Here is a 23,393-nt window from a genome sequence, read left to right as displayed (position 1 = left end):
GAGCTGCCTTTCCCTTGGTACCAAGTAATGCCTGGACCTCTGGCCAGGAAGGGATTCTGCACAGCACAGGAGCATCAGAACATTTTCTTCTGTGACTGTTCTCTGTGTCTAACACGAGCTAGGATAAGCAGCATGTGGCCTTCAAGGTTTTACAAAAAAAATTAAGGATCCTTGACTTGTGACTATATCTCCTTTCTAATTATAATATATATATATATATATATATATATGAATGCATATACGTCTCTGTATATGTGTATACACGTAAAATATTTTTTATCTTAGCAAATTTTAACTCTTTGGCTTCTGAAAGACTTATCTGGATACCAAAATCATAGTAAGCTTAGACAACAAACACTAGGTTATCTGAATCTATACTCATCTATACTTTGATTTTCCGTAATTTCTCAATGATGTTACTTAAAAGCATAATAATACATGTACAACACTCCTGTGTCTTTCTAGGAAGCCACATAAATGTTACATAGAGTGGAGATGAAGGCTGGATAACAATGAAAAGTAAACATTGGAAATAGTTTATGGAATGGGATTAACAGAAGAGTGATAAAAACAATCCTTAATGTGTGTCTAAGGTCTGTTCAACTTACAAAAGTCAGATTCTACTTTTCACCTTAGAAAATACTGAAAGCAAAATCATTGGCTGAGGCAAATCTTGGGAAAGGAGAACAGATCTTAAAATGTATTAATATTACTCCAGTAAGATCCTGAAAGTGAAGATAACCAACTGTTTTAGTTCAGTGTTTTACAACTGACTCCAATAGCAGAGTACTTTTGAAAGGAAAGGATGTGTATTTGTCACATGAATGACTTAAGAGTGAAAATGTTAGTAGACTTATGAAAGAGATTATTCAGTATAATGACAATATTCTAGACATTTACCAAACTCTGTGATCATGTCTTTTATATTGAGGGGATTTTTGTTTGTTTCAGGACAAAAGGAGGAAGGGACAGGATGCCAACCAGACAAGACACGTAGCCCCACCACAAATAGGTTTTTGTTGTTTGGGATTATTTTGCTATGTCCTTACAGAGAGCAAATGTGATCTTTGTGACTTAAAAACATATGGATTTTCTATACAATTTAAAAAACCTACTGTTCTGTACTCAAAACTTTAAGGAAAGTGCAATGAATTTACCTGAAATTCTTTGTGCCTTGGTAAAACTAACCCCTTGCTGTACTGAGAATTTCTTGTCTCTGTAGTTTCATGAAACCAGTAAGAAACCAAGTTAGAATGTCAAGACCTTGAGTACATTGGGGCAGTTGTCCATAAATAGCAGTTTCCATTGTTTATTTTTACTTTTGTATTTATGTCCCTATTTTAATAAACTATTCAGAAATAATATTTGTCTTTCCAGTTAAAAGTAAAAGAAAGTATCAAGAGTCACAAGTCTGAAAGCAAGATGGCTGATGATAACCTATGGTTGCACAAACCATTTTGGAACACTAATTTGGTGGGTAGCAATTTATCTGGTTTTGATATAACTATTTTATTTTATTATGCTATATATTTAATTACTTTTTAGTATGAAACACAAGTTTTCTGAACCCTGAATACTTAATCCCTGCCAAAGGAAGTGTAAGTCTCTTTGTCAAAATGTAAACTGCTCCTCACAGATGTGGGCCATTTTTAATTGCTGTTTCCCCTGCAGAAAGAACATTCTCATTTATGAGGGAATCAAAACTTTACAATCTCTCCTACCAGGGCAGTGCTTTACAAGCTCAGGAAAACTCAGGTGTCAGAAATGTTCATCATTTTCTGCTGTCAGTCAAAGAACACTATGTCAGTGTCATAGTGGCTACCAGAATTCATCAGAACTTCTTCCAAAAGAAAGAGTGTGTTACTGGCTCCCAAATCACAGAGAGCAGATGCAGGTGTATACTGCTGACCTGAAGCTTACCTGAGACAATATTTTTGAGCTCTAATATGTCCCAGTATGTTCCTGTATTCTGGCTTTCTGCTGCAGGTCATCCAAAAGAGATATAGTGCTTTAATGTTTACCAATTATTTTATAATTGTTTGTAAGAAGGCAGTCTAAAGCAAAAGCAAATTAAAATTACTTTTCCTGTCGAGCTACAAAGATTTTTAAGTACACAGGTGACATAAAAGAGGAGAAAGTAATTTCCTGTGTTTACCCCAATGTCAAATCTGAAAGAACACTCTTTCCTCCTGTTTCGCCCAGATGAGAAGCTGTAGATAAATTAACTGAGTAAGTTTTTTTGTGCCTCTTCAATACCAGCTCTGTTATCACTAAAGAGAGCATCTGGCTGGGGAAGAATGCCATTCTTTACACTCACAACCTTGTTTGGGATTTATTCCTGGTTTCATTTAGATTCTAATCTTCCAGCCTCATTTTCTTCTCAAGATTATTGATACTTAATTTATTTCAGGGGACAATTTCAGCCCTGTCATCTTGGATTATGTATAGATGTTTTATCTACTCATCTGTCATCTTAACAAGTGTTTTACTCTAGAATTGGGTACAACTCTTCTTTCCCTGCTCTTGTAATATGACAACCCAGAGTAAAGCCTCTCCTGACACTAATTTGCATAAATGTGGAAATCAGCCTCAATTCCCTGCTAATTATTAATTAAGACTAGAAAGAAGAGTTGTTCACTACTCTGGAGCAATAACATCTTTGAAATCCTTTACCCATCCTGTCTTTCAAGACAAAACAAAACATAAAAATTACATCTTGCCAAATTAACTTCCCACTGAAATAATGACTGAATTTGCCAAGCCTAGAGGGTGAGGCATCAGAAATCTCATAGGCTCTTTAAGATTTGCCTTTACCAGGGCTTTTCACACATATTTCTATATCAACAGTAAAATCCAGTGAAGGACTCCAAAGATTGTGCAGATTTGATGAGTGAAAAAACACAATTGTCATATAATTATAATTATAATAATAATATGCTTCCATGTGATAGATAATATTCTTCTCCATATCATGGGGAAAAAAAGGAGGTCAGGGAGACTAAGAAAGGAAACAGAAAGTGACTTCCTTCAGCTTTGAACCTTCCTACTTCTCTCTTTCTCCTCACACTTAGTATCGGAAAGAGAATGTCAGCCCTAGTAATGGAAGACAACTAATGTTGTGTCCCAGTCATTGAGATAATTTCTGTAACACCCAAAAATACACAACTTTTACCAGAATCTGAATTTTTTTTTCACACTATCCCAATTCCCTAAGACCAACATCCCATTCTTCCTTTGGATGATTTGCTGAGAGCCTGACAGCATTGAATCCTCTCAGAGCTGGATCTGGTCTGCTTCAGCAGATGTTAGGCGACAGAAAGAGACATTGGTATTTGCCCAAAGCACACTTTCTCATGCTAAGCCTGATATTGAACCTCTGATGTTTACATCAATTTTTACTTCATGCTGGCAGAAATAAAACATTCTATACTAATTATCAAATTAAATTTTATTAAGAGGACTTTGGGAAAAAAAAAAAGCAAACCAAACTGGTGAAACTTGAATAAAAATTGATCTTAGAAATGTATTAACATTTGATGAAAATTCCAACTTCCTTGCACAAAGTTTAGCTGAGCTAATAATTGCTGAGTACATATGTAATGCATGATTAATTGTAGTTATCTCATCTAAAATGCATTACAATATACAGTAAAACTAAGCAAATTGACAGCTCCAAGATTATGCTTACTTTAATGTACATTTCATCTTACATTTTAAATGACTCAGTAATAGGATCCATAAGTTCTGTTTATGCCTATTGTATTAATGTGACATAGATTTAAATGAACAACCCATCTTAAGAAGAAATGTGGTCATGTGTAGGTTATAGCATAAGACTTGCTAACCAGACTTTGAGAAAAATCATGCAAGTTGAAATAGGCACATTACATTCCAGTAACTTTACTTTTGTTAACAGAATTTTAGCCAATACAGTATACGCTTCCGCCACGTTAGGATTTACCGTCAGTCAAAGATCGAGATAAATTCATCTAGTGGAAGGACCAGAGGCTACAATATATGGGTGCCTCTCCAAATGAGCTTGAGTTCACCAGTTTGTTTTACCAAAAGGCAGCAGATTTTTTTTTTACTTGGCTCACATCTCCTAAAAATGACTTTTTGTCTATGCAAGGAAAGATCTTTCCATCTCTGCTTTGTTGGAAAAAAGAAAACTACCAAATCAGCTAGTGAATACTGCTTTGAATATTTTACACTGAAACAATGTAATAACCAACACCTAGAGATAATCAATACTCAGTAAAAAATACGTCTGAGTAGGACTGGTTTGCTTTTTGTGCTCTTACTGTTTCGTTTTTTGAGCCATCTGATGAAGAGTGGCAATTCAGTGACATTGCAAGAAGAGGTCATTTTCCGCCTTGAGAAGTTCCTCGTTAAGTTTCAATTATTTTGCCAGTTTGTAGAACAGTCTTTCACCCTTCCTTACATTCCTAGCACATGTAGGTGGCTAATGTCTCTTCACATATGTTTCACAGCAGGTTGTGAACTATTAGAGCACTTAACAACTAAAAGTTCTTTTCCAGTAGAGCATGTAAATGTGACCCCTGTTGGTTGATGTGCCTATAGTACCTGATAAGAATCACTTAATCAAGCACTGCATTGATAGAGGTGAGCAGAAGAGGAAACTGCTCTTATCAAATCACATTACAAGCTATAATAACAAAGCAAAAGAAAATCCCACTGTAAGTGCATTTAAATGAAGCTGTCTGTAGGACTGGCCACAACAACTACTTCTTTGGCACCTTTTTCTTTTTCTCTTTCTTTTTTGTGATAGGGCTGTGATTTGACACTTTGTGTTTGGGTTTTTCAAACAGGGTAGGAAAAAAACCCCAAAAAACCCAAACCCCCAGCTTTAGTTTGTTTACAAATTATGTACAGGGGGATAATGCAAATGGCAGGATGACTGCGTCTCCTTCCTAGCTAGAACTCCTGTCTTGAGCATGGTAAAGACACATACAATGCTCTGCCTGAGACTTTGCAGCAATTATTTTCTTCATATTTCAAATAATGAGGCCCTACATCAATCTGGGGAATCCTGTGGGCTCTTTCCTTGTGACTTTGATCTGAAAAATCAGTCTAATAATGTCAGACACTATCGAAACAATAATTTTTCAAAAATGTGCAGGTGAAAAGTTCCTTGAATATTCACTTGCTTGTGCTAAAAATGAGCCCAGAGTTGTGAAATACATGTAAAATTTTTGTCTGCATATATGTCCATGCACTGTTTCACAAATTTGCATATCTTCCCACATTAAAAAATCCCATTATTTTACATTTTACAGGAGCTGAGTTTTGGTCTTCTGTCATCTGTTAAAACATTGATTTTCTGATTGCAAAAACATGAGCATATTTACTGTGTGGCTTTAGGAGCTTTAAGAGTTTCTTGTTAACAATGTCCAGTGTCACATGTTTGAATGACACATTAAAATCATCCCCTAAAGTAAGAAAGAAAAGAAAAATAATGAATTTGTGTAAGATCTTAAAACCATTACTTAAATGATGTCATAAAATAGAACACAATATAATGAGGTAAGGAAAATTTATGAAGGGAAACCACATTAAAACAAGACAAAAAAACCAACCAATAACAAAAGTAAAGAAATAAACAAAAAACCCTAAGGCATCTTTCTGTAAAATCAGGGTGACAAGGATGTGTGATACCTTCAGACAGAGGTAACAGTTCTCACTGTCAGAGGAACAGGTACCTTGAGAATGCTGCACTGTTCTTTGACTATTCTCTACCACAGAATGACTTATACATTTGGCAGCCTTGCTTCTCCTAGTTTCCCAAAACTTTTGTACCTGATTAATTGTTACAAAAATCCCACCAGGTAAGTTCTGGAAAGCAGAAAAATCAAACCTTGTACTTCTCTTCTTTATGTAAACTCTTCTTTATATTATATATGAAACAAAAGAGCATAATGAGCTCCTTCATATACCTCAGAGTTTTTGTCTGCTAATCTGTCAGTAAACAGATAAATTCATTCAAAAATACCAAAGTATCCTCATTCTTTTTATTAATGTTCAACTCAAATGTCAAGCTAGTAATGAAATTTTGGATAGAGTTTGATCTTAACCTAAAAAAAGACCCTGTATAAACATCTTTTAATTATCTCATATAAATGCAAAATATATTTCCTTAGATACACTAATAGTAGAATAACATTTGAAATTATTTGCATATTTTAACCAGAATTTAAAATAAAGAGAATCTCATGCTGTGCTACCATTTATCAACCTCATAACACTATGCTAAATAGCATGTTTCTCTCGGAAAGATCTCTGAACACTAATATCTGCTAAAAAAGGGGTGGGGTGGCAGAGGAAGGTGGGGGGATGTTGGTGTAAAGACATAGCAGTAAATTTATATTACAAATATAGGATTTCTTCTGAACACATTTTTTATCTCTACTTTTGTTTCTCAAACAAAAAAAAAAAAGCTGGAAAAACAGGTTTCATCTAGGTTAGTAAAATTTTTATAAGAAACACAGAAGTGATTAAAAGGTTCAAACACAAAACTGAGGGGATCAGGCAAAACACCAACTTTGAAGCCTAAGTTGTCTTGCTAGCGATTGTCACTAGGGATATATGTTCAAACAATCCAGTATATTAAAACATGGAAAAAACTGGACTTCTGAGGTTGTTAATTCCAGTATTTCACCCCAAAGTGGTGGTGCCTGGAAAGTTAGCTTCATGAAACAAATTTGTGATTCTTTATTCATTTTATACTCCATTCCCCTGGCTCAATAACCTACATGATTTTGGTGTTAATCATGATCAAGGACAAGTAACTGGGCAGAAGGTAAAAACACCTAAACAAAACCCCAAAAATGACACAATATTTCTCAAAGAAATCCCCATTAAAATAAACAAAATAATGAAAAAATCCTTATAGTCCTAGAAGCTGATGATTTCTGCCAGAGTGTTATACTCCCTGATAATTCTAATTTTATTCACCCTCCATATGATATCCTGGGCAACAATTTTGGTCTTGAAACTTCCCCTACTGAAACTTGCCTTTGCCTTCTAAAGAACTCTGAAATTGAACAGCAGCAGAACTTTGTATAACTCATTTTAGAAAGTAGAGTCATGTACAAATCTTTCCTTTTCTGAATTTATTTCTGTTCCCTATTTCCCAAATACTAAAGAATTAAAGATTATTTATTTCTAATCTTGAGCAAAATGCCATTTATATTCAAATAAAATTTCTTCTCTGAAGAATTTCTTCTTAAAAACTGTTGATTCTTCTTGATTTTGTTGTAGACAATCACTAGAAATCAAAGTCACTATTAGTAATTCAGATGCAGATCCAAGAAATATTTTCTCCACTAGTCCCAGGGTTTTTTTTCCCCTCTACATTTGGTTCATCATTGTCTGGGTCCAAAATTGAAAGTATAAATTATTAATATAAAGGTTACAGGTGGGAAATGTTATTTTCTATTCTTCCTAGTGACAGTGTGTCTATCACTGCTCTTGAATCCCAGGAGTAACTTTCAAATAGATAAAGTTCCACCGTCTATTGCTGATTTAGGGTTTGCTTGGTTTGTTTGTTCACTCTGCTTTTTCAGTATCCAGTCTGGATACATTGATCCTTTGAGGGCTACAAGGCACAACTTGTACTACTCAAAATTTCTTCTCATTACTTTTTGTTAGGCTGCCTTAAAGCTTTTAAAATTCTGCTGGTCACTCTTAGTTTGAACCTTTCTCATTCACATACAGTTTATATAGATGGTGAAAATCTATTCCTATGCTATCAATATTTGATTCTTCACTAAACTTCAACCCTTACTTCAGAAACCTAATTTTGATCACAGGTGATGCTATTTTTTCAAAATTTTGTAAATTGCATATACACTAACAGGAATCATATTGAAACAATTTAGCATACTTTAACACATACTTTAAAACTTAAGATTAAGATAATTCTTACCTAGAAAGTTGCCACCATTTATTGTGGTAAGTGAAAGCAAGAGTGGTGTAAAAAATGCTATGAATAATAATAATTAGAAGTACTGTTTAGAGTACTGCTAGGTTTTTTTGGGGGGTTGTTTTTGGGTTTTTGTTTGTTTCCTTTTCCTTTTCCTTTTCCTTTTCCTTTTCCTTTTCCTTTTCCTTTTCCTTTTCCTTTTCCTTTTCCTTTTCCTTTTCCTTTTCCTTTCCCTTTCCCTTTCCCTTTCCCTTTCCCTTTTCTCTTTCCTTTTTCCCTTTCCCTTTCCCTTTCCCTTTCCCTTTCCCTTTCCCTTTCCCTTTCCCTTTCCCTTTCCCTTTCCCTTTTCTTTTTCCTTTTTTCCTTTTGCTTTTCCTTTTCCTTTTCCTTTTTTACCTTTATTTTTTCTTTACCTATTTTCTTAGGAAGTTTCTGGCATCTTAATAATTTCTCATAATTTTTTTTCTTCCAGTTTAGGAGACACCATTGAAACGTTATTTACCTGTTACATACGCTATTTAATATAGAGACCTTATTTATTGCTTTTTTCTCTCCACTGATTTAAATTATTACCATGAATGGATAATATGATAACAACATCAGAATGGGGTGCTGGTGTTGTAAATATGTGTTTCAGAGACAGATAAGCAGCCTGAAGGAATTCTTACTGAACTGCTGTCTTCTTACTGATATCTTAATATTGTTTTGGTGAATTGACTCCTTCTGTTGTAGTTATTTGGGCCTATTAATTGTGGCTATTAATTGTGGTTTAGAGGACACAAGCGTTGAAAGAAATCCTTAAAAATCTAGTCATTGTGTTCCTTTTAACATAGAAAATTATAAAATAAACTTGAGCCCTCCAAAATACCATAGTTATTTTTTTCCAATTAATTCTACATGTCTTTCTCTGAAAAGCCTATTAGCTCTTAGACTAAGAATAATTCTTAAGGCATCAGAAATTCTTATTGTCTTGTTGATCTGATTTCTCAAATTAATTTTTGATGGTCTAAAGATTATTTTGTAAGCCCTTCTTTACAGTGTAAGTGACAATTATGACTAAGCTCAACAAAAGCCTTTGAGTCCAGTGTGTTTTTGTTAGTTAGGCAAGAAAAGCCACTCCAGAATTGCTGAGGGACTGGAGATAAGGAATATAGTTAATATTAAAGCTTTATATTCAATTAAATTTGATAGTTTTAGTCTTATAACCAGGATACTATTTGTCCCTTTCCTTTAATGTATAAGCTAGGTATTTCAGTTTTAGAAAGAGAAGTTTAAATTAAATAATATTTCCATAGTCAGGAGTTGGGGGAGGGGAAGAAAACTAAAAAGAAATGGGAATTAAAAAATCATTCTCTGTTTTATAGACAGTCTTGAACAAAATACTGAATAAATTGTACTGGACTGGAAGATGGCTTTTCCCTGATGCACTTCTGTTTGGTCTTTTCTTCTTAAATGTTTGTTTGCTTACAGTCATGAACAGAATGTTTTGTGGTAAGTGCTGCCAAACTTAGGAATGGAAATGGCATGTTGCTGCTTGTTCCATTCAGATATTTGTGGTTTGGGATTTTTTTCCTCATTATCTTTCCTGAGGAAAAGCTGGCCAAAATTTAAAAAACCCTAAACCCACACCTCATGTAATTTTTTTTCTAACTTTCTCATTGTCTCAGTGAGCTGCTCTTTGGACAATATTTTAGCTAAAGGTATTTTAATATTTCTGATATTTCCTTGGATAATATTTAGCTCATGAATGCACAATCTCATAACAAATATGCAGGACATATGTATAACAAATATGTAGGACACATGCCACAAAATCCATTTTCATTAAAGTGAATTTTTAATTAATTTTAAGAATTGTATAGAAATTACAATTGTAATTGTACAGAAATTATAATCTAGTAAGATTTTACAGAAATTACAATTGTACAGAAATTACAATCTAGTAAGAATTGTACTAGATTTTTAGTTAGTTTTAATGGTTAGGAAGAATTTCAATATTTCAATATTTCAATATTAATTCTTTGCTCTTTAGAAATAATTTTCTCATCTATTCTTTGCTTTCTGTCGTTAAACAGGTATAAAAATCAGTTTCTGAAACATCTAAATGCTAAAGTTCTCATAGATTTGCAATGTTTCATTTCATAAGTCATCAATCCAAGTAGGTATTCAGTTTTCCTTGCATTACATTTTCCGTACAAATTGTATTTTAGGCCCCATTTTCCTTCCATTGGCTAGAATATTTAAGAACTGCAGCTCCCATAACCCACATCATCAAAAGAGACATACAGAACAAGAACAATCCCATCAGAAGGATGTCCTGTCAGGAGAGAGTGAAGTAGTCAGCTGCTAATTATGGAGAAATGTTATTTGAATACTGCACAAGTTTTAAATGTGGTATTTTGACACAGTTCTCTAAGCCAAGAAGAATATTTTAAACTGTTTGTCTGGTCTGATGTAAAAATACTGGGATACCCAAAGAATGTGAAATTCATGTACCTCCACTCCCTTTAAATACTTTTGAGGTGTACAGACTCATCAGGGAGCAAAAGACACACTTGCCTACATTCTCTCAAAAATGTCAATTAACCAGTGCTAGAATATATTTCTCCCCAAATCAGAGAATGTTATGTTTTTAAAAAAAAATTAGTTTGAAGTCTCCTCTGATGATTTTCCCAAGTTCTTGTGACTTAAATGTCTGCAAGAAATGGTTTAAAATTTGTCCTCTTTTTCTGTCTGTATATAGGGATGTTAAGCCTTCTTGTAATTACTTTTGTTCTTTACTCTTTTTAAAAAGTAGGCTATTAATAAACCTTTCTGTTCTAGATTATCATTTTACATGGCATTGGAGTATTGTTTGTTCATAACTGCCTCTGAGATTAGGTGTTTATATTAAAAGCAGTAACCTTGTTTATTGTACCTCAACTGAGGCTATGTAAATGTACTTTGTTACTGTTTTATAAGTGCTGCACGGACACATTTTTGTGGCTGGTTTATAAAGTGGTGTTACTGTGTTTTTAAGCTGCAGCTCTTAAAACATTTACCATTTAACGTTTCTCTGGAGTTAAGGGCGTAGTTCAGACCCCATGCACTTGTATCCTTACGAGGGCATCAAACCTGTTTCCCACACTCTTTCCTGACTTGCAGCAGTTCTGGCCACCAGGCATGAGCCAAGCTGCTCTCTCAGTCCCCCTTCTCAGGATGGGAGGAGAAAATGTAGTAAAAATCTCACAGATCAAGATACAGACAGGAAAATCAATCAACAAGTACCAACATGAGCAAAAATCCCAACTCAGACTGGGGAAGATTAATTTAATTTATTGCTAATTAAAACCAGAGTAGGATATAAATAAGAGAGTAGAGAGAAATTAAAATACAACTAAATACTTCTGTACCCCAACACTCCTCCTTCCCATGCTCAAATTTATTCTTAACATTTCTACCTTCTCCACACCCTGAGAAGTACAGGAGGATGGGGAATGGGAATTGTGGTCCCTTTTTTATAAAGGTATCCATGCTAAAGTTTAAATCACAACTCCACTCTTAGGAACAAAAAAATTATCAGCATCCTAGGTGGTAAACTCATCCTTGCAAGGAGAAGAATTTACTAAATTTTTTTTTTCTCCATAGTAAAAGAAAAAAAAGAAAGACATAAAAGATTAAATTTTTATCCCTTTTGACAGAACCAGATGAAGAAATTTATTGTCATGTCTCCTAATTCTGAAAACAGACCAAAGAAAAAATTAATAAAAAGGTGATAAAATTGGAAAAAAATTAAGAATATGGTCTGGATACTCATTCATCGGATTCCACTGCAATTACCTGAAGTATCTTGCAGATTTATAATAAACTCTTGGAATCACCTTACTGTGTAAAAATGATGTTAATATGACAAAAAAGATAAACGAGTAAGAGTTTTTGAAGTATTTGGTGATGGAATGGAACTTAATAATGTTAATGACAAAGACTGAAACATTCTGGTAAGATGTTGTTATGACAAGGAAATAGCCTTACATTGTTTCCATTTAGGCTAGTCTGGGATTCAGATTATTATTAACTCAAAGAAAATTTTATGTTGACAGACTTTATGGTGTACACACACACACAAACACACACACACGCACGCAGACAAAAAATACATAGTTACATTCCCCATTTTCTGCTAAAAATCAATGAAAAAAGGTAAAAAACACTCTCATATGTTAGGAAAACATCTCTCAACAAGTACTTTACTTCTAAAAAATGAAAACTTTCCAAATTTCTAGAGCTGTGCTGTAATCCCCAGTATGAGGAGAAATAACAAACAACTAGAAAGCAACTTGATAGACAAGAAAAGACCCTTTTGAAAATGGGGAAATCATTTAGATCTGGGTTTTAACCAGTGAAAAATCTGTAAAAACAGCAAACACTCTCTCAAACCATCAAACAGGCAGAGAAGCAGAACCATCCACATAGTACTTTTAGTCCATCCATATAGTACTTTTCCAGATCCAGATACTGTATTTGAGATGACTAAATGCATGCATTTCTCTCTCTTGTGCAGTGTGCCATTTCTTCAGCAGCATTATTTCTTCTCCAAGGAAACCCTAATTTTGAAGTGTTCCATTCATTTGTGCAGAATTTCTCCACATGTTGTAGTATATATAGTCAATCCATTGTGATAAAAAAAGAACCACTTACATCACTCTTTCAGCACTTAAAGAAAATAGAATTGGTTGCATGCACTTTTAACTTCCATGGCAATATTTTTACAATTGAGGTCATCGCTGTTCCTCAGACACTGTCTTTGCTCTTTAAATCACATAACTAGGAGGCATCACAGCTCTTACTTCACAACATTTTTAATTCAATTTAAAGATGTAACATCAATACACAGATAAAGAATTCCTGAAGCTGAAATATGGTGTACTAAACTCCGGATGTAAGCAGAATCTGAAGTTTTATTATCTTCCATTCTTCTCCTGAAGTTCTTATGGCTAATTGCCAGGTGTTACAGAGTTGGGTATATTGCTCTGGCAATTTACAAATTAAATGTTCTGTCTGATCTTTGGCACAACAGATATCTCTGACACCTTTATTCATTATTTGCTAAGAATGTTTTTTAATCAGCATTCTTTTTTTAAATGGAGGCACAATTTCAGTGGCTCCAGTCTCCTAGCAACGCAGTTTATTGTCACTGACTTCTGTAATTTCAAAAGATCTGTGTCCAGAATGATTTTCATAGTTCTCTGTACAACCTCCCAGACATAATATTTTGAAACCCCATATCAGAGCTGGTTTATTTTACTGCAATGAACCTGAATAGTTTAAAATGACCACCACCTAAACTCATAGCATACCAAATTCTAAGTGGAGAATAATATTTTACTTTTATAAAGATTGCATTTAAAGGATGTGTTTTGATTCATTTGTGCTCTAAAATTTATCCTATTAGATAAATAGGATTGGAAAATCATGTGAAAATCATGTGTGCTTAGCTGCCCTCTATTTTCAGAAATAAATTTAGCTCAAAATATTTTGCAGTTTATTATTTTTTAAGTAAAAACTACCTTTTTAGATTTGCTTTGCATGAAAAGTAGCTGCACGTTTTATTCGTAGAGACAGCATGCAAGCTTCAGCTGGGGTTGAGTTAGTTTTCTTCACAGTGGCTGGTGTGGGGCTGGTATGTTTTGGATTTGTGCTGAACGCAGGGTTGATAACTCAGAGACATTTTTGTTATTGCTGAGCAGGGGCTGCACAGAGCCAATGGCTTTTCTGTTTTTTGGATGGTGATGCTGTGAGGAGGCTGGGGGTGTGCGGGAGGTTGGGAGGGAACAGAGCTGGGACAGGTGACCCAACTGACCACAGGGATATTCCAGACTGGGTGATATCACACTTGGTGCATAAGGTGGGGGGAAGAAGAAGGAAGGGGATGGTATTTGGAGTGATTGTTGTCTTCCCAAGTCACTGTTATGCATGATGGGGCTCTGCTCTGCTGGGAATGGCTGAACACCTCCCAGACATGGAAAGCAGGGAATTCATTCCTTGTTTTGCTTTGCTTTTGTGCATGGCTTTTGCTTTCCCTATTAATCTCAACCCATGAGTTTTGTAGTTTTTACCATTCCCATTCTCCCCCCCTACCCCACTGCTGGGGCAGTGAGTGAGCAGCTGCCTGGGGCTGCGCTGCAGACTGGGGTTAAACCATAACAGATGGGATTAGACTAAGAGATTGCCAGAAGTGATTTGGTTGAGTTTTTTTCCCCTGGAACTGACACTACTATTTTGTGTAATTGCTGTAGTCATCAAACATGGATTTAACACAGATGCAAATCTTAATGAAATCTGAGTCCTGACCTCCAGCACATATATTTCTTAATCAATTTTTCAAACTATGGAATAAAGAAATATTTAAGAGGAAAAACATACTGTATGATTAACTTGTTAAATAACTATTGAATTATTTTGCAAATGCAGTATTATGTCTCTTAACTTAAAAGGAACTGCATAGACTACAGAATTTTCCAGCATTCCACAATTTATGTGAGCTAACTGAACTATACAGTCATTTAAATGAATAGAAGGTATGGGAACTAAGTTAAAATAGCATTGTTATGTGAATAAACAAATGAGCTTTGTGTTTCCACAAGGAGAGCATAAGTAAATTAACTCTGGAGAGGCTGGACAGTAAACCATAATTTTTCAAGTAAGATTTTTTGCTTTAGATATAATTGTAAATCGTGCTTATTTTTCATTCAAAATTATATCACAAAAGTCATGCAGAAGGCTTTGGAGCAAATGTAGATCAAAAATATTTAAAGGGAGGATCTATGAAATGACTGATTGCAGCTTTTCCAAAATTAGAACATGCCTTTTTCATACCACAGAAAAATCAGTACAGTAGCATTAGGATATCAAACTAGTCGAGAGATGACAGTCTAGAAGAATGCTGCAAAGTGAGAGTTAATCTATACAGTAAAAAGGGAGAAATTGAATAGAAATAGCGAAGTACAGAAAATTCAATTCAAAAGGTATTCAAATGTTAAGGAAGAAAAAAGCTGAAGTGCACTCTAAATGTCCGTCACTACATGTAAGAAAGGAAATTGTGATTAGCCTTACCTAAAAGAGCAGAATAATAACCAAGGGGTGGCAGTTGACACACAGAAAAAAAAAGAAAAACATAAACACAAACAAAAAAAGACCCTGACAGGAACAAAACAAGCAAGTAAGCAAACAAAAAAACCCAAACAAACAACAACAAAAAAACCCCAAACAAAAAACAAAAAAAAAAAACCAAAAACCAAAACACCACAAAACAACAAAAACCCACAAAAACCCCCAAACTGTGAGTCCATGAGTCCATGTCAATTATGGTATCACAATTATCACCTGAGACAAATATAACACAACTCAAAAGAAATTGACCTTTTTGACTTATTTGCAGTTGGTAGGTGCAAATCAGAAGATTCTGTCTCTTCAAGTCAGAGCTGTAGTGATGTACAGGCAAGAATAAAGCAGGGACTGCTGTCTGGGCATTAATAGCAGCATCCACCTTAGTGTCTAGCCAGCAACAGAGGTGAGAAAAAGACCTATTGTGGAATCTTAAATTACTCAGCTGTTATATTTACAAAACAATTGAGTTTGTATCACTGCCATTAGACAAAAAAAAAGGTCTGTATCACTGCCATTAGACAAAAAAAAATCCATAATGAGTGTTACTGGTTATCTAGAAAAACTAAAATAAGAAAAATAAACTGGGGGGAAAAGGAAGTTTCTAGAAATTACATTTCATAGATATTTTTCCATGTAAATCAACTTTTAAGCAATTAAAAAAATACATTATTTGTGCTGGCAAAGCTTTTTTTTGTCATCAAAATTGCTCCCCAGAGTCCCAAAACCAAGTAAAATTGACTAGCCGGGGGTGCAGATTTGGGAATCTGTTTACCTTCTTTTGATGTGATATGAGAGAAAAGCAAATAAGAAGATATCTGAAGTCTGGCTTTTCCAATCCTGAGTTAGTGTCCAATTTCCAGTATGAAAACACACCTCTTTTCTGAGACTGAAACAAATTTTGGGGAAAGTTTATCTTTTCAATTAGGATTCTGAAAGATTTTTCTTTTCTGTCTACTGCTTCTGGTGTGAAAAAAAGACTAATTTCAGTATCTTGTATGCTTCATGAATCAGAATTTTTGAATCCAGTCGGTCAACTAACTTCACAGGGTTTAATGTCAAATCAGAATTTATACAAATAATGGCATAATGTCACCAACTGGGAGCAATAAGCTGAAACCCACACAGGGAGAAAAAAAATATATGAATGTGTTAGGGGAACTGATGGCTTTAGTAAGACCACATTTGCTATTGGTGTTGTGAAAGTTGTAATCTATTTATAAATGAATGCCATTGCTTGTTACTCTGTTTAGGGTGCTGTACTACTTTTGCCTGGGGCAGAGTTAAATTTCTTCATAGTGTCTTGTATGGTGCTATTTTTTGTGTTTGTGATGAGAACAGTGGTGGTAACACAGCAGTGGCTGGGGGCTGTAAAGGCCTTTTCTGCTTCTCAGTCTGCTCCTCAGTCTGCTCAGCCAGCAAGATGACTGGGAGAGGAGACAACTGGAACAAATGACACCAGCTGTCCAAAGGTATATCCCATACCATATGGCACCGTGCTGAGTGGTAAGAGCTGGAGTAATGAGTGAGGAACATGGAAGCTGAGTTATGGTATTTGTCTTCGAGTAAGTAGAAAAGAGATGAGGAAGGCATCAATAACAAGGGGAAAACAAAGGATAACATGGGACTATTACTAAATGGAGGGGACACCCTGGTAAAAGAAGATGTAAAGAAGGCAGAATCACTGAATGTTTTCTTTTCATCGATCTCCAGTGACAAGACCAGCATTCAGGAATCTCTGACCCAGCAGATGAGGGAAACGAAAGGGTGGAAGGAATAATTTCCCTTGGTCAAGAAGGATTGGATTAGAGAATACCTGGCAAAGCTTGACATCCACAAATTCATGGATCCTGATTCTCAGCATGCACAAGCACTCAGCATCCACATGCTCATGATGACAAGGCTGCTCACAACCATCTCTGAAAGGTCTTGACCACTGGGAGATGTGCCTGAGGACTTTAAGTAAGCACAAGCCACCCCTGTCTTCAAAAAGGTCAAGGAAGATCCAGGGAAAAACTGGCCAGTCAGCCTCACCTCAATCCCCAGAAAGGTGATGGAGTGCCTCATTCTAGAGACCATCTCATCCATGGGGGTGAGAAGAAGGTGATCAGGAGTGCTCAGCATGGATTCACTAAAGGTAAATCATGCCCCACCAGCCTGATTGCCTTCTACAATGAGACAACCACCTGAATGGATGAAGGGATATTGTCTGCCTTGACTTCAGCAGGGCTTTCACTGCTCTCTCTCACAATTTCATCACAGGCAAACTCAGGAAGTGTGGACTGGATGAGTGAAGAGCATGTGGATTGAGAACTGGCTGAATGGCAGATTCCAGAAGATTCTAACACATGGCACAGGGTCTAGTTGGAACCTGCCAACAGTGGTGTTCCCCAAGGGTCAACACAGTGCCCAGCATTGTTTAAGCCATTCATCAACAACTTGGATGAAGGCACAGGTGCTTCCCCAGCAAGTTAACTCCAAAGGCGGGAGGAGCAGCCGATTCCCAGCTGGAGGTACAGCCCTTCAGAAGGATCTCAGCAGGCTGGAGATAAGGGCAGAGAAGAACTAGAGGAATTTTAGCAAAGGCAAGTGCAGGGTCCTGCACCTGGGGAAGGACAATGCCAGGCACCAGGACAGGCTGGGGATTGACCTGCTGGAAAGCAGCTCTGCAGAGAAGGACTTGGGGATCCTGGCAGACAGCAGGCTGTCCATGAACCAGCATGCCCTGGGGACCATGAAGATGATTAAAGGACAGGAGCATCTCTTTTGCAAGGAAAGGCTGAAAGAGATGGGGCCGTTCAGTCTTGAGAAGAGCAGACTGAGAGGGGACCTCATCAATGTCTGTGATTATCTGAAGAGAGGGATGTTTCCAGGCTCTCCTCAGTGGTGCCCAGCAACAGGACAAAAGGCAACAGGTAGCAACTGATGCACAGGAAGTTCCACCCTAACATAAGGAAGATCTTTGCAGGTGACCAAGCACAGAAACAGATTGCCAGGAGATGGTGTAGGGTCTCCATCACTGGAACTATTCCAGAACCTAAACACAATCCTGTGCTCTGTGGTCTGGGATGACCCTGCTTGAGCAGGGAGGCTGAACCACATGACCCCATTCTGGTTTCTTCCAAATTTACCCATTCTGTGGTTCCCTGATTTTGTCATGGACCCCTGCTATTCTGGAGATGGCTTAACTCCTGACTTTTGATCAGAGGAATGAACAAATTCCTTCTTTTGTTTAAATGCACACACAGATTTTGGATTACTGATTAAATTGTCTTTATCTTAACCTACAGCTTTTCTCACTTACACGCTTCTGTCTCTCTTCCCCATTCCTCTAGGGGAAATTGAGCAATCAGCTTTGTGGGGCTTAGCTGCCTCCCAGAGTTAAACCACAATACTTGTGTTCCATCCTCATCTGATTAACTGATTTTTACTCTCTTTAAGTCTCTTGAAAATCTTTCTGTGCTATGGAATTGGTCCTGAATAAAGAGGCAGCCAATTTTAGCCTAGAGGGTAGATCGAATTTAGTCCACTGAAATCAGAAAAGGGGTGTGACATTGATTTTGAGAGGAAGCTGGAATGTCTTTTTAACAAAGAGCTTATCACTGTCTTTTCCTTCTAATGACTAGTTAAACAGAAAAAAAAAAAGTTTCTTTAGATAATATTCTCCTAGGATGCCACCTTCTTTGGAGTAAAATTTTTTTTAATTAAAAAAAAAAGGTTATGGTGTTTTAAACCATTATCAAGATTTGTAGATCCTGATACCAAGTTGTAAAACGTATCTTTCTAAAAAGTCAATTGCTTCCTCTACACGTGGTTTGCTTCTGGTTTTAGGCTGGTTTTTTTCCCATTTCAATATAACCATGCAGTGTAATCATCTCCCAGAAATTTAAATTATAAAAGACAACTAGATAATATTCTATAAAATGAATAATCAGCAATATATTTGCCATGTATAAAATACTAATTTTAAAATAATTTTTCTTGAAATTATTTTTCAGAGGTCAGAACAGATGATATAGGAACTCAGAGTAAAAAATGCACTTAGAATTTAAGATGTCTAAGTATTACTCAGAGTGTGAGATTTCTTCCTTCTTTACCACTCCATTATAAGAGGCTACATAAACATTGGCTCAATTTTTGTATTTAAACTGTATATGAACTGTAGCTTATTTTTATGTCACAGAGCACTTTGTGTTTTGTTCAAAAAAAGTATTTGCACAAGCTTCAGAATTTTGTCACGAGTGGAGACAGAGTGTGGATAGATTTTACCAGTTGCCTAGGCCTATGACAACTAGTGACCAAACCTACTCAGAGTGACCAGCACCCTAAAACCCAGTCTCACTCATAAGTTCTTATAAAGACAGCCAATTTATGTCTAATGTAAAATAGATTATGGTTTATTAGACACAGGTGAGAATGGAACAAAGAACTAGACAATTTTTTACTACACAAAACATGAAAAGCTATTAATAGCTAAAACAAACATACATATATATGTTGCGGAACACAGGGAGATTAAAACAATATAGCGCTAAAAATGAAAAAGGTACCTATTAATATTATTATAGCTAGCAAAGAAGAATACAATTTAGGAAACCAATGCTCTTACCAAATCCAATTTTTTGGAGCTGGGGATGCATCAAAATCCTCACCCAATCCCACGGGAAGTAACGACAGGGCTGCATCCAGGCACCTGGGGAGAAACTTTCCCTCATGCTCCAATGTCCATGTAGAAAGCTTCTACTTTTGTTGAGATTTTCATGGTGTTTTATAGAGAAAAGAGTGTGGATTTGTGGTCACTTAAAAATTCTTCACATTCTCTCAGTGTCTCACCTTGACTTCTAGGCACCAGTACCAGATAGTCAGGACTAAGCTATTGACTTAATCTGAGCCATCGATCTCCAGCCAGCGATCAGAGAGAGAGAGAAGGGGGAGGGGGGAATGTCCTGCTACAAATTTTTCTAGAAATGAATTCTTGTGTACCAGTCATAACGTAAACCTGTGAATAATCCATTAAAAATCATGACACTACTCACCCACTTAAGTGAAATTGTGTCTCTTCATGAATTAGAAAATTATTCTTCAGGGTTAATAGTTAGTGTTATTCAAATATATGCAAGAAAGTCACTATAGTGTATGTGGTTAGAGTGTGAAGTTCTATTTAAGCACATTGTGATAAAACCCAATTGTTTTGCCCCCAAAATGTTTTCTGTTCTTTTGCTTTGCTTTTCTTCACTAGCTATTATATAGCAATGAGTCTTACTCATCATGCTATGATTATATGCTAATTGCAATCAAGCTTTTTGGAGCCGTGTGACAATGACGGTGTATTTGCATTAAAAAAAGATTTTGTGATAAATTGCTTTTGAATATTGTACATTGTCATATGACACATTCTCCAACTACCTGTTAAAAGAGCAGTGTGAGCTTCCTAGTTACATTATAGAAAAAAAACTAAACAACATAACAACTTAATGTAAAATAGCTTGGAAGATATTTTTAATCACACTTTTAAAATTGAGTCAACAGTATGCAAATAAGCAGATGATCAAGAAGTAAAAGTAACATAAGATTTTTTTCAATTAATATATTTAACATTTTCTGCTCCGCGATCCCGATATGATGTGATTCATTGTGAAATACATTTGCAATTTCAGTCTGTCACCTTTATAAATCTGTTATTGACAAAAGACGTTTGGCAAGAGTGCATTAAAATGATATTTTGGAAACCAAAGAAAATAGCTTGCGTGCAAGCAGTTCTAAGAGAAACTGATCAGAGTCAGGGTGCTGAGGCAATTTCCAGAGTAACAGAGGAAGGAAAATATATTTATCTTAAAGGTTTGTTGTTAGTTGTCAAATTCCGTCTGTCTGAAATTAATTTTAAATACTAAACATTCTAAAATGTCATTTGCTTTAGCGCATGAGGAGCTGTGAAAGAACAATAATATTAGCTTTCACAATCACAGCTGGGGGCACTACATCTAACTAATCTTTATGCTTTCAAACTTACATGTCAGTAAACATGAAGTGAAAGTTATTAGAAACATTTTATTTTCAGTAGTGGCCATAACAACTGGAAGACTGGAGGGCAGTGAGGTTTTCTCCCTGTAGTGGTTTCTGCAATTAACCCATGAGAATCATTGCAGAAATCAGTGCTTTGCTTTTCACTTTGTGTTTTTGTTTGTTTTCTGTAATTTCTGCCTGCTTACTGCCAAGAGCATATCTGCTTCTTAATCAGGTAGGGTAGTAGAGGTATTTTTTTTCTCTTCAATTCCTTTGACATTATCTACATCACCTGATTCATGTAGCTTGTAGTTAAAAAGGTTAATTTGCCTTTACTTGGACAATAAAACTAATTTCTTCTTAAAGCAGAGAACATAAGAAAAATCCTTGACAGTTTTTAAGATCTGGTGGCAAGACCCTTTTTATCAAGTCACTACTCATTAAAATGGGGAGGGAAAAAAAAGGAGTTTTCTGCTTGACATACTTGTAGAAAGACCTGGAAATCATAGGTCTCAAGAAATAACTGTGAATGCACAGTTGCTATTATAAAAAGACAGCCAATTTAAAACTCACATTTTAAAACTTTTTTTTCCTATTGTGGTTGAGCTTTGGGTTTTGTCTGATTTAGGTGGACATTGTAATTCTAAGACAGCTCTTTTTAGTCCTGTTTTGAATCTCCAAGAGTTATCAAAGGAAGAAACTGCTCAGTACATATAGTTTGAACCAAATCAGGATCAGATCTGTTTATTGATTTATTAATGACATTCAATTAAGTGGCAATCACTGAACTATGCATTCAGGGTCAATATCAATGAGACAGCAGGTATACCATAACACTAGACTGTAACAAACCATCTGAAAATTTCTTCACACTATTTTGTAATTAATTCTCAAATGGTTTAAACACATATGTTAATTCTCACAAATAATTGATGATGGGGGCTTTCTTCCCAACCAATCGCATCTTTTCCCACCACAACTAATCCACCCATTCCTGGAAGCATTACATTATGTGCAGCTACAGATATTTTCACTCCAACATTATCTACTGCTGCAACAAATTTCCCTGTTCTTCAAAGTTCTTTCATACTTCTTTGAAAGCTAAATCTCCCTTTGTAAATGCTCACTTTTTACTCTGACTGGTGGCCATCTTCTTTTCTACTATGATCTGTTCAGGAAAAAACTTCTCTCAGGCAATTTTGATCTTCTCATTATGCTTGTTTTGTGCACTTACAGTCTTAGTGCCAGATGTGCACTACATGAGAATACTGAAAACAATTACTAAACCCTGCTCAAATTTTAAAGTGTTAAATTGAAAATAAAAGAAAATAAAAATTGGTATTTATTTTTTATTTCAAAAGGACTCTTTTAGGTTTTGAACTTGTTAACTTAAGAATTAACACCAACTATTTTTATTTTTGACAGTGTCTTTACATGATGTGGACAGTAAAGCTGGTTTTACACTTAACTTTACAAACAGGTGTATCATTTAAATGGTCTTATTTAAATTGATGTTTTTAGAGAGACACAAGATCCATCTTTGGGAATATGGAGATCTTTTATGGATATCAGGTAGTGACAAAGAAGCAGAATGACTTTATAGAAGAGGTCATATTTAGAAATATGTTCTATTTAGGAAAATAAGCCTGGTTCATAACTAAAAATATTGTCTCTACAAATTGATGGAAATGACACCGTTTGTGTTTGCAAGAAAATATTCAATGCAAATTGACACAATAGAAATATCATTATTACATATAGTGGATTAAACTGTAGCTGACTTTTTTAAAAAATAAATCTATTGATTTTCAGGCCATTTTTCTATAAGACTATTTAAAGACTTCATGAAGCAGTGTTTGTATAATTACAAGTTGCAATCTTTTACTTGTTCATAGATCTCCCTTTTATATGCTAATTTTTTTGGTGAAAGCTATTGTATACAATAAATAACAAATTAAAAATGGCTTTTCTTTCATGTGTACAACAAGGATAACCTGTAATGCTCAGAGAAATGTGATGTTCTTGGTGTTCTTACAGGAGAAAATTAAAATGTGTGGGTGTAGGGTATTCTGATCAATAAGGGATAATAAGGGCATGCAGAAGTTTAAATTGTAAAGGGAAGCCTATCTTCATTAGATGATAAGTAAATAATTTTAATCAGCTTTGTACTATATAAACATTTTATTAGTTGCTTAAACATTATTTGTACCACAAATCCGTATGGATATTAATGTGCACATATCCATACAAATATATTTCTCAGATATACAAATGTATACACAACTAGACACAAATATGCACATCA

This window comes from Lichenostomus cassidix, chromosome Z (assembly GCF_008360975.1).
Source record: "Lichenostomus cassidix isolate B80296 chromosome Z, HeHo_3.0, whole genome shotgun sequence".
NCBI lineage: Eukaryota > Metazoa > Chordata > Aves > Passeriformes > Meliphagidae > Lichenostomus > Lichenostomus cassidix.
This window is presented reverse-complemented; position numbering follows the sequence as displayed.